We start from the raw sequence: 17,925 nt of genomic DNA, 5'->3' as shown, positions 1-17,925 counted from the left end.
TGCCGTGTTAAGAGAGAGCCTCTCGTATGTTTGGAATTGTGAGTTCCTCAGTGTGATCGCAGCCTCCAGTAGGACTAGGAAGTAAGCCAGTAGGTTGGAGAGGTGGGCAGGGGTCAAGTGAAGTGGAGAATTGTGGGCTCAGCAAAGGAGTGTGTTTTCTCTGCAGCAGGCAGTGGGGACCTTAGACATTGGAAAACAAGAGAGAGGCACGTTCAGATTCGTGGTGTGAGGAAGAGCGACGCCCTAAGATGTAGAGTCGCGCCTTCAGATTCCTGCTGCTGGTACATTGGAGCTGGCAAGCTGGGTTTGAGACAGGGCTGTTGTCTCCCTGGAGGACCCCCTCAAGGCCTGACTGTGGTCAACTTTCGATCTGGGCTCAGCATCTGGAAGCTCTATGTATACACTGGTATCTGTTGGGGGTCTCTTGGACCTCTGAGAAGGGCGAGTGATTTTTTCCTGTGTGGAAACGCAGTGATCCAACTGTGCGTATGTCACCTCCTGAGGGTCTTGTTCATCAGAGTCCTGGAGAGAGGGAAATGTTGAGTGAGGGAGGGGCTCACATTCTTCAGGACTAGTAGGGAATAAGACTATATCCATGAGGCTGGACCGAGGAGGACCTACCTCCCTGTTCACTGTTCTTTCCACTCCAGGCTCTGGGTCCATTACAGCAGCATCTGTAGGAGACGGAAGTCATCAAAACAGCTGGGAGGGCACGTCTGGGTCATCATTTCATGAGCAGAGCCCAACACACAGGGGAGGCCGTAGGTGCCTGAGGTCCCTCAGCTGCCAACAGTCAGACTCAGACATTCTATCTCTCTGAGTTCAAGGACCCATCCCATGAATAGCTCTCAATTGGCATCCCATTGATTCTGTCTCCCACTTTCTGCCTGTCATGGAACCTTCTCCTGGATGTCAGTGGCTGCAGCGACATGAGGATACAGTTCAGAATCAAGCAATGGTCTATGAGCTAAAGGCAGGAACAGGGTGTCTGGTGCTCTCTCTAGAAAGCCCTGCCTCTGTGGCTCCTGTCTTGGGCCGGGGACCATCCTGCCGGTGAGGAACACACACCTGCGTGCTCCCATCCCGCTTCCCCACAGGGCCCTGAGGTCTGTGGCCTCTGCTTCGTGAGACTTACCCTTTTCATTGGAGCACCAGCGATGCAGGAGAAAGAAGAAGAGGATGGTGAAGAGGATCATGACCACTGAGGTCCCAATCAGAACATGCAGGTGTCTGGGGATACCTGGAGGAAGACGAGGCACCAACAAGAAGCTAATCACAGCAGTTCCTCTCTATGGATTGTCTCGCATTTCTTGATGGTCAGGTAACCATATACAACGTCTCTTTAGGACGTGCACCCACATGGTGGGAGACTCAGCTTTCTCCTGCTTTCTCAGTTATAGCTCTCATAGTAACCATAGAATGTGCTGAAGATACAACTGCTTTAGTTTAGATGTTTGACCCCTTCAAACAGCACATTGAAATTTAACCCCCATGTGGGAGGTTGGGGCTATTGGGACGTATTTGGGTCATGGAGGTGGATCCATCATGAATAGATCAATGCCGTCCCATACGATGGGGTTAGCAAGTTCTCCCTCTATTAGTTCCTGGAGAACTGGTTGTTAAACAGAGCTTGGAAACTCCATTGCGCCCCTTCCCCTTGCTCCCTCTCCTGCCGTGTGATCTCTGTGGTCTCTGCACACACAGACCCTCCTTCCCTTCTGCCAGAGTGGGAGCAGACTGAGGTCATTACAAGAAATAGATGCTGGTTCCATGCTTCTAGTACAGCCTGCAGAACTGTGAGGCAAATAAATCACTTATCTTTAGAAGTTACCCAGGCTCAAGTGTTCTTTTATAGCAACACAAATGGACTAAGACATTAGCATCGTGAGATCAGGAGAAACGTCCCAGAACAGCTGGGCTGTCTTCCTGTTCTTCCCAGAGGAGGACGTCATGCAGTGCTTTAGCTCAGTGCTTCCTGTGGCTCCAGGGTACAAAACCCAGGCTGGGCTGATTTTCGGGTTCCCCCAGATACACTGCATATGGGGTGATTCTATATGTCCTGAGCAGCTTTTCTGAGCCTTGGGGGACTGGCTCACATTGAAATATACACTTCAGTTGTCACTTGCTGCTTTTGTGTTAGTAATGAACCTGCTCATGTCACATATTCTCTGTGTGTTCTGTCTCCCTGGAGTGACGGTGAGTGATAGGAATTGGCATAGCCCCAGGTGCAGTACAGGAGGTGTTAAGAGTCTTCTCTGGGAAGACTGAACTGGGATTGATACACAGTGAATGTGCTTTAGGATTTCTACATGTACAGCACTCTTGACTCAAACAACTTACATTCTCCAAGAAAAAAAGAAAAGTGAAATCAAGATCAAAAACACGAAGCAGAATTCTCTTACGTCAAACAGCCAGGAAATAGCGTTGAAGCCCGTTGGAAACGTGCTACTTTTGTGATCTTGGGAGTCATATTTTAGGTTGCTGTTCTACACGAGAGGCCAGGGGAAGGACAATGCCCTCCACCATCTATTGCTTCAATACAACCTGTCCTTCCGTGGATTAGTAGGAAAGGGGACCAGGAGCTAGTGCTGATGCTGATCTCTGATTCCACGATCTGAACTCACTGCAAGTAGTATTAGTGTTTACCTCCCCATGGTCTATCTGAATCTCCACAGGTGATTGGAAGTAGGGGTGAGGTGGGGGATTTGGGTGAGGGGGCCAGCATTTTGCGATGAGCAGAGCACTTCCTCTATTCCAGGACCTGTGCTGGTGGGTTCAGGGAGCTTTCATATTTTCTATGTGATCTCACGCTCACAGAAAGCAAATGGGGAAGAGGTTTTAGGCTGATTGCCTAATAGATAAGATAAAGGATCAAAGAAGTAATTATAGAGAAATAGAAAAATGATGATGGTAATCCAGGTGCCATTGTCATTCATGTGTGTTACATTATATTTATGCATGTCTTATTTTTATTCTTTGAGACGGAGTCTCCTTGAGTCACCCAGGTTGGAGTGCAGTGATGTGATCTCGACTCACTGCAACCTCCACCTCCTGGGTTGAAGTCATTCTCCTGCTTCCTCCTCCAGAGTAGGAGCTGGGATTACAGGCATGCACCACCATGCTCAGCTAATATTTGTATTTTTATTAGAGATAGGGTTTCACCATGTTGGCCAGGCTGGTCTTGAACTCCTGACTTCATGGAATCCACCTGCCTTGGCCTCCTGCAGTGCTGGGTTAGAGGCATGAGCAACCGTTCACAGCCTTGTATATTATGTTGTAATTAGGTCCCTTCATTTCCACCACCCCTCATCTATCTGTCACTCCTCTGCCAGGTATTGATTTATGTGTGGGAGGAATAAATCTCAGAAAGAATTTAATAAGCAAGGATTAAACAACTAGGAAAATCAAACCCAGCAAGTCCTCCCTGCAAATGATTCTACCTCACAAACGTATCTTATATCCATGTCCTTCATTCATTTAGTGTCTAAATACACAACACATTTCACCAGTGGGGCGGGAATTGCCTTTTCCACGGTCTCCTAGATTCCAGTTACACACCTGGGCCTCCCTTATGTTCATGTCAGTCACTATTAATCATGTAGGGATTCCTAGTTAGCCCGAGGTGAATCCAAGGGCTGTGAGTATAAAACACACACTCCTTGTCCTCCTTAGTTTCCTGTGTGCTCAGTGTGCTCTTGTCTCTCTCCAGTGGTCTTGTAATTCTCCCATCTCATTCCCAGCGTTTCAGGCAGACCCTCTTCCTTCCACATAAGATTGTTTTCACCTTTGTGCCTTCACAGCTGACTGCTGTGTGTGGAAAATCCTTCCCCCAGTCTTCCAGGGATTCAATCCTTTTTTTTTCATTAATGTCACAAGTATCTGATTATTGAGACCTTCTCTGTCACCCAAAATTATACACTCAGCATTATCTATTATTTATTTTAAATTCCGGCTGGGCACAGTGGCTCACACCTGTAATCCCAGTACTTTGGGAGGCTGACACGGTCAGATCACTTGAGGCTGGGAGTTTCAGACAAGCTTGCCCAACACGGTGAAACATCCTCTCTACAAAAGATATACAAACAGAATTAGAATTAGCCGGGCGTGGTCGTGGTTGCCTGTAATCCCAGCTACTCGAGAGACTGAGGCAGGAGAATCACTTGAATCCAGGAGGCACAGGTTGCAGTGAGCAGAGATGGTGCCACTGCACTGTAGCCTGGAAGACAGAGGGAGACTCCGTCTCGACAAAGAAATGAACAAGCATATAGATTTCTTGCACAGATGCTTCCCAATGGATCATTCATTTATTGGTCCACTTGTGCATTCTGCCCTCTCATTTAACCATCTGCCAAGCAGTGTCCCAAGAGCAGAGGCCAAATGCATCTTGTTTCCTGTTTATGGAAGGCAGGAGAATGCTGTCCCACTCCAAAATGTCCCTGTCCTAGCCTCCATAGCTTGTGAATACGTTATTTTACACGGAAAGGAGGAATGACGATTGCAGACAGAATTACGGTTGCTAATCAGCTGAACTTAAGACAAGGGTATCCTGGATGATTTCAGGGACATTATGATGGATTTTCATCTTGGTAAACCCAATAGAATCCCTGAGTTTTCCAAAAATGAAGAAGAAGGGAGAGCAGCATTCAGAGAAAGAAGTGTGGTAAGGAAGAAGGGTCTGAGTAATGCCATGTGAGATGTGACCAGTCTTTGTGGGTTTTGAGGAAGGAGGAAGGGCACCAGGAGCCAAGGAATGTGGGAGCCTTTAGAAGCTGGGACAAGTGAGAAGCAAATTCTTGCCTGGAACCTTCAGAAGGAAGGCAGGCTTGCTGTCACCTGATTTTAGCCGAGTAAGATGCATTTCATCCTTTGAGCTACAGCACTGTAAGATAATTAAAAAACCGTTTTGTTTTCACCCACGAATCTTGTGGAAATTTGTTATGGCAACAGTAGGAAAGGATTCCAACTGCACAGCCTGAGCATGGGGCCATGGCTGAATGAGTCAGTGAGTTGAAGTGTGCGTGCATGAGCTCTGTTCTCTGTTATTCAAGGCTTTTTCTCTGCTGAGTCAGCCAGGGTTGCTTCATGACCAACAGGAGTTCATTCCTTGGCAAGTGGAACTTCTCTAAAACCCCTCGCCCTCATCAGATGTTCCCTTCCCTTCCCTCTGTCAAGCCCCCAGGAATTTATCCTCCAGTTAGGAATGCAGGGAGAACAAGCACTGCATTTTTCCTGAGAAGGATGCCAGATTGGCAGTCATTCTTCTAGCTTGTAGGAGGTCTCATCTCCATAAAATTAGAGATTAAGAGATTTCACTGAGCCCTGTGTTGGGCCCAGATCCCTTTCACTGTTGGAGTATCTGGAGTTCAGAGATGGTGGAAGACAGGCGCACAATGTCAGAGCTGCGAGATGCTGAGTCAACGCCTGAATCCAAGGCTTCCATCTCCCCAGGTTTCCAAAAGCAGATATAAGAGGGTTCTGTACTCACCAGTTTTGGAACTTGGTTCAGTGGGTGAAGGCCAACCATTTGAAGGGTTCCCTAGAACACAAGAAAGGAGAGAGGTGAGGAAATGAGGCTGCCTGTCCTCTACTCAATGGAAATATTTGAGGTTGGTTCATGGCCAACACTCTGTTATTTAATATTGGGCCCTGGGAATCCTGGGACCCTTTTCTCCATAATGTTTGTATGTGATGCCCACTGTCTTGAGAGTTCAAGGTATAAAAAGAAAACAGGAGCGTCACTCTACCTGATCTAAAAATATGTTACAGAGCTGTAGTAAGCAAAACAGCATGGCATTGGCATAAAGAAAGGCACATAGAACAATGGAGCAGAATGAAGAACACAGATATAATCCATGCATTTACATCCAATGGTTTTTTTTTTTTTTTTTTTCTTTTGGGATGGAATCTCGCTCTGTCACCCAGGCTGGAATGCAGAGGTGCAATCTCAGTTCACTGCAACCTCAGCCTCCTAGGTTCAATCAATTCTTTTGCCTCAAACTCCTGAGTAGTGGTATTACAGGCGCTGACCACCATGCTCAGCTAATTTTTGTATTCTTAGTACAGACGATGTTTCACCATGTTGGCCAGGCTGATCTTGAACTCCTGGCCTCAGGTGATCCACCTGCCTTGGCCTCCCAAAGTGCTGGAATTGCAGGTGTGAACCACCATGCCCAGCCCATCCGATGGACTTTGACAAAGGTGCCAAGAACTTACAATCAGGAAAGGACAGACTTTTTAGTAAACCGTGCAGGGAAAACCGGATATCTACATGCAGAGGAATGAAACTGCACCTCTACCTCTCACCATACACAAAAATCAAATGAAAATGGATTAAAGATGCGAGTTTAAGGCTGAACCTATGAAACACGTAGAAGAAAGTCTTGGGGAAATGCTCCAGGACATTTGTCCGAGGAAAGACATTTTGTTTAAAACCTTAAAAACACAAGTAATCAAAGCAAAAAATAGACCATTGGGATTACATCAAACTAAGCAGCTTCTGCACCACTAAACATTAACCAACAAAGTGAAAAGACAACCCACAGATTGGGAGCAAATATGTGCAAACTATGCATCTGAGACAGGATTAATAACTAGAAATATAAGAAGCTTAAACAACTCAATAAAACAAATGATTTAATTAAAAAGGAGCAGAAGACCTGAAATTTCCCCGCATATGAAAAAGTGCTCAGTATCACTTATCATTAGAAAAATGCAAATTAAAATCAAAGTGAGTTGTCATCTCACGCCATTAAAATGGCTTTTAGGCTGGGGGTGGTGGCTCACGTCTATCATCCTAGCACTTTGAGAGCCTGAGGTGGGTGAATCACCTGAGGTTGGGAGTTTGAGACCCGCCTGACCCACGTGGAGAAACACTGTTTCTACTAAAAATGCAAAAATAAGCTGGGCGTGGTGGCACATTCCTGTAATTCCAGCTATTTGGGAGGCTGAGGCAGGAGAATCACTTGAACCCGGGAGGTGGAGGTTGCGGTGAGCCGAGATGGCGCCACCGCACTCCAGCCTGGGTGACAAGAGCACAACTCCATCTCAAAATAAATAAAATAAAATAAAATGAAATAAAATAAAATGGCTTTTAGCTGCAAGACAGGCAAAACAAATGCTGGCAAGGTGGTAGAGAAAGGAGAACCCTGGTACCCTGTTGGTAGGAGTGTAAATTAGTACAGCCATTATGGAGAAAAGTATGGAACTCCTTTAAATAACTAAAAATAGATTGGGCGCAGTGGCTCCCACCTGTAATCCCAGCACTTTGGGAGACTGAGGTGGGCACCTCACTTGAGGCATGAGTTTGAGAGCAGCCTGGCCAACATGGGGAAACCCCATCTGTACTAAAAAGTACAAAAAGTAGCCAGGCATGGTGGCATGCACCTGTAATCCCAGCTACTAGGGAGGCTGAGGCAGGAAAATCATTTGAACCCAGGAGGTGGAGGTTGCAATGAGGCAAGATCACATCACTTGAACTCCAGCCTGGGCACAGAGGGAAACTGTCTCAAAAACCAAAACAAAAACAACAAATGAAAAACTAAAAAGAGAACTTTCATAGTATCTAGCAATTTCACTACTGGGTTTATATCCAAAGGAAAGGAAATCAGTATATTGAAGTAATATCTGCGCTCGTATGATTGGTCCAGCACTGTTCACAGTAGCCAAGACGTGGAGACAACCTACCTGCCCATCAGTGGGTGAATGGATAGAGAGGATGTAGTACATACACACAGTGGAGACTACTCATCCATAGAGACAATAACACCCTGACATTTGCAGCCACATGGATGGAACTGGAGCTCATTACAAAGATTCCCATTTCTCACCCATAGGCGGGAGCTAAAAGGTGGATCTCATGAAGGTAGAGAGTAGAATGGTGGCTACCAGAGGCCAGGAAGAAAAAGGGAGGAGGGTTAAAAATATATATATATACACACACACATATATATACACACATATGCACACACATATATATATATACACATATATGTATACACACACACAAATATATAAATGTATTTATGACCAATAGACTTTACACTTAAAAATGGTAAAGGTGGCTGGGCGTGATGGCTTACACCTGTAATCCCAGCACTTTGGGAAGCCGAGGCGGGCAGATCACGTGGTCAGGAGTTCGAGACCAACCCGACCAATATGGTGAAACCCTGTCTCTACTAAAAATACAAAAATTAGCCTGGCCTGGTGGTGCACACCTGTAGTACCGGCTGCTCGGGTGGCTGAGGCAGGAGAATTGCTTGAACCCAGGAGGCGGAGGTTGCAGTGAGCCGAGATTGCGCCACTATACTCCAGCATAGGGGACAGAGCTAGACTCCGCCTCAAAAAAAAATGTTAAAAGTGGTAAACTATATAGGTGTATTAAACCTCAATAAATAATTTTTCAAACCAAGAGGAAACAGTCCTAGGGGTTGCTAGTGATGACATCTCTCTGTGGGTGAGAGGCCAGGGTGGGCTTCTGGGAAATGGGTAAGGTTGAGGGGCTGAGGGAACCTCTGATCTCCCCAAACTGAGCCCAGTCTCCCCTCCTCTGGGTCTGTCCTGACCAGTTTCTTCATCTGCCTGGGTGCCTGGAGCCCTGACCGCGGACCACCACGCAGGCCATGCAGGAGGGTTTGGAGGTGCCCTCTCTGCCATGCTGTGCCCTCATTCCCCCCTCACACCCAGGCTTCGTCTTCTCTCTGCATCTGTCCATGCTTCTCTCCATCACCAGCAGGAAGCTCCCCAGCTATGGCTCTAGGGTCATAAGACATGGGACAGGCATAGGCTTTCCTCAGCTGTGACAGAAACGGGCAGTGGGTCACTCAGGTCTGACCACTCGAAGGATGGGGCACGGAAAGAGTCAAAGCATCTGTAGGTCCCTCCATGGGTCCCAGAGGGAAGTCGGCCTGGAACATTCCATGGACACTGGGCACTGCAGGGAGCCTAAGTTCACGGGCCTCCCCCTCCCTGGATAGATGGTACATGTCAAACGAGCTCTGGGAGCTGCAGGACAAGGTCACGTTCTCTCCTGCGTGAACTGTGGGGCCCGGCTGGGCTCACAGAGAAGGTTTCTCATATTTACCTGGAAGGAGAAGAGGCAGTTTCCTCAGGGAGGTTCTTCCTTGTCACAGCTCCCCTCACATCTGAGCTGAGAACTCACTCCCCTGCTCTATGACCTAATGCTCTCTGTCACCCTCCACCCCGTCTCTCTTCATGTCTGTTTCCTCCTTCCACCTTCTCTGTCTCTCTAGGTCTCTGACCTCACTTCCCCAGCCCGAGGTGTGTTTTCCCTTTTTGTATTGTTTTCTTCTCTCTGACCCTCCTTGGATTTGTTGACTTGATGTTACTTTTTATTAATTCTAAGTTTCTCACTTTGTGTCCTGTTCATAACTTTCTGCATATTTCTGTATGTTATCTATTGATCTATTTATCTATTCAGTGTCTATCTATAAATTATCTGTCATCTATATCTATGTATCATCTATTTGTCTCTCTATCAATTGTCTATCCATCAATCATCTATTATCTGTAACTATGTATCTCTCTCTGATTTCTCTCTCTGTCTGCCTCTCTCTCTCTCTCTGTATCATCTGTTTATCTATCTTCATCATCATCATCTCTATGTATCATCTGTTAATCAATGAAACAAGCAATCATCTATGTATCTATAACCTATCTATTATCTATCACCTAACTATTTATCATCTCTCTATATCTATCTATCCATCTATCACCTGTTTTTCTCTGCCTCTTGGTCTCTCTAGAATCTCTGTAATTCATCCACACATCTTCCTTTCTCTGTCCTTGTGCCTCTCCCTCAGGACTCTAATTTTGGAGCTTTTCTCTGCTCCCTTCCATCATTCTCTCCACTTCTCTGCCCTCTTTTCTCTTTATGTGTCTGTGAGTCTCTCAATCCCCTTCTTCTGGTTCATTCTCTGTGTGTTTATACCTTTGCTTTTTGATGCCCCTGATTTCTCTCTATGTCTCTCAGCAATCCTATCATATGTGGGGTTATTTGGAATATGAGCCTCAGAATCCAGTGTGGGGACCCCAAATTCACACAGCATACAGGGGTTGGTGTTCTGGGGCCACGATATCCTGGAATGATGACTCTCTCCTGCACACAAGGCAGAGGTGTCAGAATCAACACGGCATCTGTAGGTGCCACAAGGCCTGAGGCCACAGGGGCCAACTCAGGTCAGAAATGTGGGTGTCTTTGGGTTCTCCTGGTAGAGAACACTTTGTGGAGGTAAAACAGAAATGAAACTTCTAACCTGTGCCAGGTCTCTAAACAAAGTCAACATGGAAGGACACCTCTCTCTGGGACATGTCTGTCTGTCTGGGTGTCCCCTTTAACTCTTTCTGTCTTTTCTAACTCCCTGTATGGCCCCTGTGTCTGTCCTCTGTTACGACACCTGGTCTGTGCTTGTGTCTCCTGTTTCTCTGTCTCTGTTGGTATAGACCTCAGCAAGTGAGTCTCTCTCCATAAGAATCCCATGCACATTTTCCTTACAACCACCTGGGCCTCCAAGTCCAGGATCATTCACTCTGTGTCCCAGTGACATTGAGAAGAATGTCCTGGCACTCTCACCTGTGATCACGATGTCCAAGGGGTCACTGGGAGCTGACCATTCATAGGGGGAGTGAGTAAAAGAACCGTAGCATTGGTAGGTCCCTGCCAGGGCAGGTGTCACTGGACTGATGGAGACATTGGCCTTGGAACCCCCGTCATGGAGCTCTCCGATGAGACGCAAGGGCTCCTCAAGCTTCCCCACTCGGTGCAGAAGGAAGTGCTCAAACTTGATATCTGACCAGCACTGCAGGATGACTGTCTCTCCTGATTTCACCAGGGGACCTGGGAGGGCCAGGAGGGAAGGTTTTCTGTGGACTCCTAGGAAGAGAGGTTGTGAGTTTAGAAGGCATCTCTCTTTTTCATCTCATCCACAGGATCCGGAATGAGTGAGGCTTCCCTCCCCTGGTGTCTATCTCTCTCCTTCCTCTCTGTGTCTCCATGTTCTTTTCTGTGCCCTTAACTCCTGTTTCAGGTCCTTCCTTCTGTCTCCCACCCTCTTCTCTGTCTCTCTGTCTCTAGTAGCCCCTGATTCCCTTCCCACTGGGCTCAGCCTCATCTCTTGGGCTGCTGTATCTATTTCGCACTCATCTCTTTCCGGCTGTCTACGTGGGGGTGGAAGAGGAACCAGGACAGGCTGCATGTCCAGGCTCTTAGCAGGCTGGTTCAATCTCTTTCAGACACATTGGAGTCCTTGGCAGACATATGAACTGATCAGTAAGGCAGGCACCAGTGTCCACACTCCCTGTTCCTGGTGGGGATTGGGAGCCTCTCCTGCCATGCCTGTGCCTTCTCCATGGTGCCAGCTTCCATAGGGTGGTTCCTGGTGCTGGTTCGAGGACTATCAGCCCCTCTCTTTGTGGATCGAACCTGGCGGTGGCATCAGCGTCCCGCCCTTGCTGATCTCGGGGTTGCCAACCTTTTCCTTGTTTGGCTTCTTTAATTAATTAATTAATTTTGGAGAGAGAGTCTCACTCCTTCGCCCAGGCTGGAGTGAAGTGGTGTGGTCTCAGCTTACTGTAACCTCTGCTTCCTGGGTTTAAGCGATTCTCCTGCCTCAGCCTCCCGAGTCGCTAAGATTACATGCGCCTGCGACCACGCCCGGCTATCCTTGGGCCGTTTCTTAACTTATCCATGACCTGGATTCCAGTGTTGGTTTCCTGTTGCCGCTGTAGAAAATTATCAGAAGCAAGGCAGCAGGAGAGAACACACTGACCCCTTCCACTTCTGGAGACAGAAATTGGACCCTGTTTTTCCTGGGCTAAAATCAAGGCATCTGCAGGGCTGCGTTCCCTCCGGAGACTTGGGAGAATCAGTTCCTTGACTTTTCCAGACTCTATAGGTCACCTGCATTGGTGGCCCATGGGCTTCCTGCACCTTCAAAGCCGATGGAGTCTCCCACGACGCTGCTCTAATCCCCACTCCCCTCATCCTTCTCCTCTCGTGTGGTCCCTTGTGATTCCACTGAGCCCAGCGGGACAGTCCAGGCCGTCTCCCCATCTCAAGGTTAACTCATCAACAACCAGAGCTCCGTCTTCCCCTTCAGTCCCCTGCCCTATAGCATAAAGAGTCATAGGCTCCAGGGATTAGAATGTAGCCATATTGGGGACAGTTATTCTTCCCACCACAGCACCCATTTCCATGTATTCAATCCCCCTTTACCCCAAATAAAGTCAGGGCCTGGGTGACCAAATCCTGACGGACACCCCCAGCAGAAGCTCTGGGATTCAGGAGGTGGGACAAGGAGAAGCCCAGACAGGAGCCCTCTGACCTGTGACCGTGATCACCAGGGGGTTGCTGGGAGCCAACCACCCATTGGGGGAGTGCGGGTGTGAACCCCCACATCTGTAGGTCCCTGCATGTGTGGGATCAAAGTGCCCATGAGGAAGCTGTTCCAGAATATTCTGTTGTAGGGCTCAGGGACAGGCACCCCGTCTTCCTTGTACGGACTGAATCTGTTAAACCCAAGATAAGAGTGACACCAAAGAGTCACATCCTGGAGACATCACAGGGCTGGGCCAGGCCGACAGCAAGGGCTTGTCCTGACCACCTTGGGGAGAAGGAGGCGCCGCCTTAGAGAGGCGGAGCCGCCCCACCCTCCGTGTGCTCAGAAGATTCTCCTCGCTTTCCATGTTTCTATGGCTCCTACCTCACCTGGGTGCCCAGGGCTAAAGGAAGGACCCATTCCGCAAAGACATGGTGTCTCCCTGCGACAAAGTGTTAGCTGAGAACTTTGAGCAAGTGCTGTGTAAGCGACTCCTAGATTTTAATACTGCAAGATGACTCACATAAAACAACACAAGGTAGACATGGGGTGGAGGGCATGTCCTTTGTGAATGGAATACCAGCCGATGCCTGAACAAAAATAAACAGCTGAGCCCCCATCAGCGGATTTGGAATGTCAGGGCCATGGCTGTGGTTTCCCCACCTCTTCTGGTAGAATGACAGCAGCCACACTGCAGCCCTGACCGTCATGGAAACACTCAAGTGTGTGAGTCACACCTATGTCCTCAGAGGACCTGCTGTTCCTAGCACTTCCCCCCTCCACACCCCAGCTTTGAGCACCCCAGTCTTACCCTGGTCCCCACAGAACTTGACTCTGCCAAGGGAAAGAAAGACTGGGGAGGGCGAGGTCAGAACTGTGGGCTGAGTATCCGAGCGTCCCCTCTTCCTAATTGATGAGAGACTCCTGGACAGGACTTCCCTCCTGTTTCAGGAAAATCCTCTTACATGGAGAGAGGACACCCTAACGTTTGGGGAAGGACTCACCCTCATGTGGCCAGGCCCTCTGCAGCAAGAAGAACCCTGGAAAGAAAGATCATGATGGACGATCCATCTGCAGGCAAACCAGGCCTCCCTTGCTGCCCCCACTGGGCTGTCAGTCTTGGCAGCCAGGCTTTTCCTGGGCTGAAGGTAAACTCACACTCTCTGCCTACCTGCCCCCAAGAACAGGGCTCTCATCTGTGCAGAGACCCGGCCTCCAGGCCCAGATCTCCACTCCAGGCCCATATCTCCACTCTAGGCCCATATTTCCATCCCAGGCCCGTATCTCCACTCCAGGCCCATATCTCCACTCCAGGCCCATAACTCCACCTCTAGACCCATATCTCCCCTCCTGGCCCATATCTCCCCTCCTGGCCCATATCTCCGCTCCTGGCCCATATCTCCGCTCCAGGCCCATATCTCCACTCCAGGCCCATAACTCCACCTCTAGACCCATATCTCCCCTCCTGGCCCATATCTCCCCTCCTGGCCCATATCTCCCCTCCTGGCCCAGATCTCCACTCCTGGCCCATATCTCCACTCCAGGTCCAGATCTCCACTCCAGGCCCATATCTCCACTCCAGGCCCATATCTCCACTCCAGGCCCATAACTCCACCTCTAGACCCATATCTCCCCTCCTGGCCCAGATCTCCACTCTAGGCCCATATTTCCATCCCAGGCCCATATCTCCACCCCAGGCCCATATCTCCACTCCAGGCCCATAACTCCACCTCTAGACCCATATCTCTAGTGGCCCAGATCTCCACTCCTGGCCCAGATCTCCATGCCAGACCCATATCTCCACTGGCCCATATCTCCACTCCAGGCCCAAATCTCCACTCCAGGCCCATATCTCCACTCTAGGCCCATATCTCCACCCCAGGCCCTTATCTCCACTCCAGGCCCACGTCATCACTCCAGGCCCATATCTCCACTCCAGGCCCATAACTCCACCTCTAGACCCATATCTCCCCTCCTGGCCCAGATCTCCATGCTAGACCCATATCTCCACTGGCCCGTATCTCCACTGGCCCGTATCTCCACTCCAGGCTCATATCTCCACTCCAGTCCCATATCTTCATTCCAGGCCCATATCTCCACTCCAGGCTCATATCTCCACTTTAGCCCCATACCTCCACTTCAGGCCCATCACTCCACCTCTAGGCCCGTATATCCACTCCAGGCCGAGATCTCCACTCCAGGATCATAACCCCACTCCAGGCCCAGATCTCCACTCCAGGCCCATAACTCCATCTGTAGACCCATATCTCCACCTCTAGACCCATATCTCCACTCCAGGCTCATATCTCCACTCAAGGCCCAGATCTCCACTCCAGGCCCATAACTCCATCTCTAGACCTGTATCTCCACCTCTAGGCCCAGATCTCCACTCCAGGCCCATAACACCACCTCTAGACCCATATCTCCACCTCTAGGCCCATATCTCCACCTCTAGACCCATATCTCCACTCCAGGCCGAGATCTCCACTCCAGGACCATATCTCCACTCCAGGCCCAGATCTCCACTCCAGGCCCATAACTCCACCTCTAGACCTATATCTCCACCTCTAGGCCCAGATCTCCACTCCAGGCCCGTAATGCCACCTCTAGACCCATATCTCCACTCCTGGCCCAGGTCTCCACTCCTGGCCCAGATCTCCATGCCAGACCCATATCTCCACTGGCCCATATCTCCACTCCAGGCTCATATCTCCACTCCAGTCCCATATCTTCATNCATCTCTAGACCTGTATCTCCACCTCTAGGCCCAGATCTCCACTCCAGGCCCATAACGCCACCTCTAGACCCGTATCTTCACCTCTAGGCCCATATCTCCACCTCCGGGCCCAGATCTCCACCCAGTGCTCCCTCCATGAATTCCCTTCCAGGACTCACCAACACACGCCACACTGATGACCATGAGCGACATGGTGCTGCTGGTGCAGACAGGCGGCCGTGCCCCAGCTCAGCTCAGCAGTGCACAGGATGTTATCTGGCGCCCTGCCTGTGCAGTTGACATGCTGACCACATCATGGGAGGGTGACGTACGCAGGCTCTTCGTACCTTGCATGACGCCCAGCGGGCCTCTAGCCAAGAGCAGAAAATGGCTTCCTGGAAATTGTTGTGACTACAATTGCCACCTTGCTTCATTCACTATGACCAGCTCAAAACACGTCTCAGATCCAATCTTTCCAACACAAGATGATGGAATTCTGGGTTACATTAAAGACTCTTGATGTATTTTTGTTGTTTTTATCTGAGATTCAAACTCTTCTTCATGTGTAATGTGCAAAATATCTAACAGATACTATTAACATTATCAGAGTAATTGTGACAAAAAGTCAGTCTAATTTTCCTTCTTGAATTTCTAGTACTAACCCAGAAGGAGTGAAAATGATTTAAATTCACAGTGAAGGATTATGCAGTTATTTATGATCTTAGAATCCCACTTTATTAGCAGAAAACACAACAAGTAAATTCTGGATTTTGTCGTTTTATCTAGAATTTGTCTCATGACCCAAGATTCCAGATTCCAAACTCATGGTTTGCTCTCTGTCTCTCTCCCTCCCTGGTTCGCTCTCTCTCTGTCTCTCTCCCTCCCTCATTTTAAATTTTATAGGAATGTCCAGTAACAATACGATAGAAAATCAAGCTTCCCCCAGCACTTTGGGAGGCAGAGGTGGGTGGATCACTTGAGGTCGGCAGTTCAAGACCAGCCTGGCCAACATGGTTCAACCCTGTCTCTGCTAAAAATACAAAAGTTAGTGGGGCTTGGTGGCGGGCACCTGTACTCCCAGCTACTCAAGAGGCCTAGGCACGAGAATTGCTTGAACCTGGGAGGCGGAGGTTGCAGTGAGCTGAGCTTGTGCCACTGAAATCCGGCTTGGGTGACAGAGGAAGAGTCTGTCTCAAGGAAAAAAAAAAAAAAGCAAACTAAATAACCTATAATAACAAATCAGAGGACTCAGGTTACCAAATTTTAAGGGATTCTATAAGGTTACATAAAGTGTAGCATCCTCATCAGAGGGGATACAGAGAGCCACTGGGCAGAAAAGACTGTCTAAAATACACCTACGGATGCACAGTCCCTTTACAGTTGACCCAGGCTGCCATGTGATTTAAGGTGGAATAGAATTCTCAACAAATAACACAGGGCCATAGGGTTACACGTAGGAAAAAATCAATCTAAACTTATCCTCACACTATAAAAACACTTCTTATTTTTTATTTTCCTGTTGTAAATTTCTTATGCTTTATTTTTAAAATTGACAAATAAGAATTATATACAGTCGTCCTTCACTATTCCTGGGTGATTGGTTCCAGGATCCCCATTCAGAGACCAAAATCTGCAGATGCTCAAGCCTCTTGCGTGAAATGGCACAGTGAAGCTGGGCGCGGTGGCTCACGCCTGTAATCCCAGCACTCTGTGAGGCTGAGCTGGGTGGATCACTAGGTCAGGAGTTCGAGACCAGCCTGTCTAACATACTGAAACCCCATCTCTACTAAAAATACAAAAAAGATTATCTGCGCATGGTGGCACATGCCTGTAATCCTTGCTACTGGGGAGGTTGAGGCAAAAGAATCGCTAGAACCTGGGAGGCAGAGGTTGCAGTGAGCTGAGGTTGCGCCACTGCACTCCAGCCTGGGTGACAGAGTGAGATTCTGTCTCAAAAAAAACCATACTAATTGCCTATAACCCATGCACATCCTCCTGCATACATGAAATCATCTCTGGATTACTTATAATTCCTGACACAGCCTACACACCCCACTCCATTTGTGTTCATTCAACATGGTTTTTTGGTTTTGGAACTTCCGGGATTTTTTTTCTCAAAATATTTTTGGTTTATAGTTGGTTCAATAAACACCTGTAAACCCCACAGGTCTGGAGGAGCGACTGTGTATTTATGGTATGAAAGATGATGTGTGGACATGTGTCCCCGTGGAGATGAGACTGACAAGGCCTATGACTCTACAGATGTTTCATGTTGGAATGGCTCTGCCAGCTTTCCAGGTGTGCAGAGAGTAAGAATATCACTTGTTCATCTGATTCACGATCCTTGGATCCTCCCATGAGCTGCATCTGTGGACGGAAATTGGAGTCCCAGACAGAAATCAGGCTCCACCTGCTTCCAGAAGGTCAGAGTCCAGGGGTGAGAACCCAGTGGAGAACAGATGGGGTTATAGGGACAGAGTAATGATAACACCGGTTTCTTTCAGCCAAAAGAGAGTCATATTACTTAAAGCCTGAGGGCAGACATGTTTATTTGAAGAAGAGAAAACTCCATTGAAATCATTTTTAAAAATTTATAAGTTTCACTGCTGACAGAAGGCTGAAAGATAGTCTGGGGGGAGGTGGAACAGCATGAGGGAAGGTGGAACAGCACCTGTCAAGTGCCGTGTTAAGAGGGAGCCTCTCGTATGTTTGGAATTGTGAGTTCCTCAGTGTGACTGCAGCCTCCAGTAGGACTAGGAAGTAAGCCAGTAGGTTGGAGAGGTGGGCTGGGGTCAAGGGAAGTGGAGAATTGTGGGCTCAGCAAAGGAGTGTGTTTTCTTTCCAGCAGGCAGTGAGGACCTTAGACATTGGCAAGCA

The 17,925-nt window shown here is 48.5% G+C and overlaps 1 pseudogene; it reads right to left on the bottom strand.

The window, feature by feature from the left end:
- Nucleotides 1-264: 264 nt before the first annotated feature.
- Nucleotides 265-15,261, bottom strand: LOC112613619 (annotated as a pseudogene).
- Between the last annotated feature and the right edge of the window lie 2,664 nt (nucleotides 15,262-17,925).

Source organism: Theropithecus gelada, chromosome 19 (genome assembly GCF_003255815.1).
Source record: "Theropithecus gelada isolate Dixy chromosome 19, Tgel_1.0, whole genome shotgun sequence".
NCBI classification, from domain to species: domain Eukaryota; kingdom Metazoa; phylum Chordata; class Mammalia; order Primates; family Cercopithecidae; genus Theropithecus; species Theropithecus gelada.
Note: the sequence above shows the minus strand (reverse complement) of the source record. Positions and strands in the feature narration are given on the sequence as shown.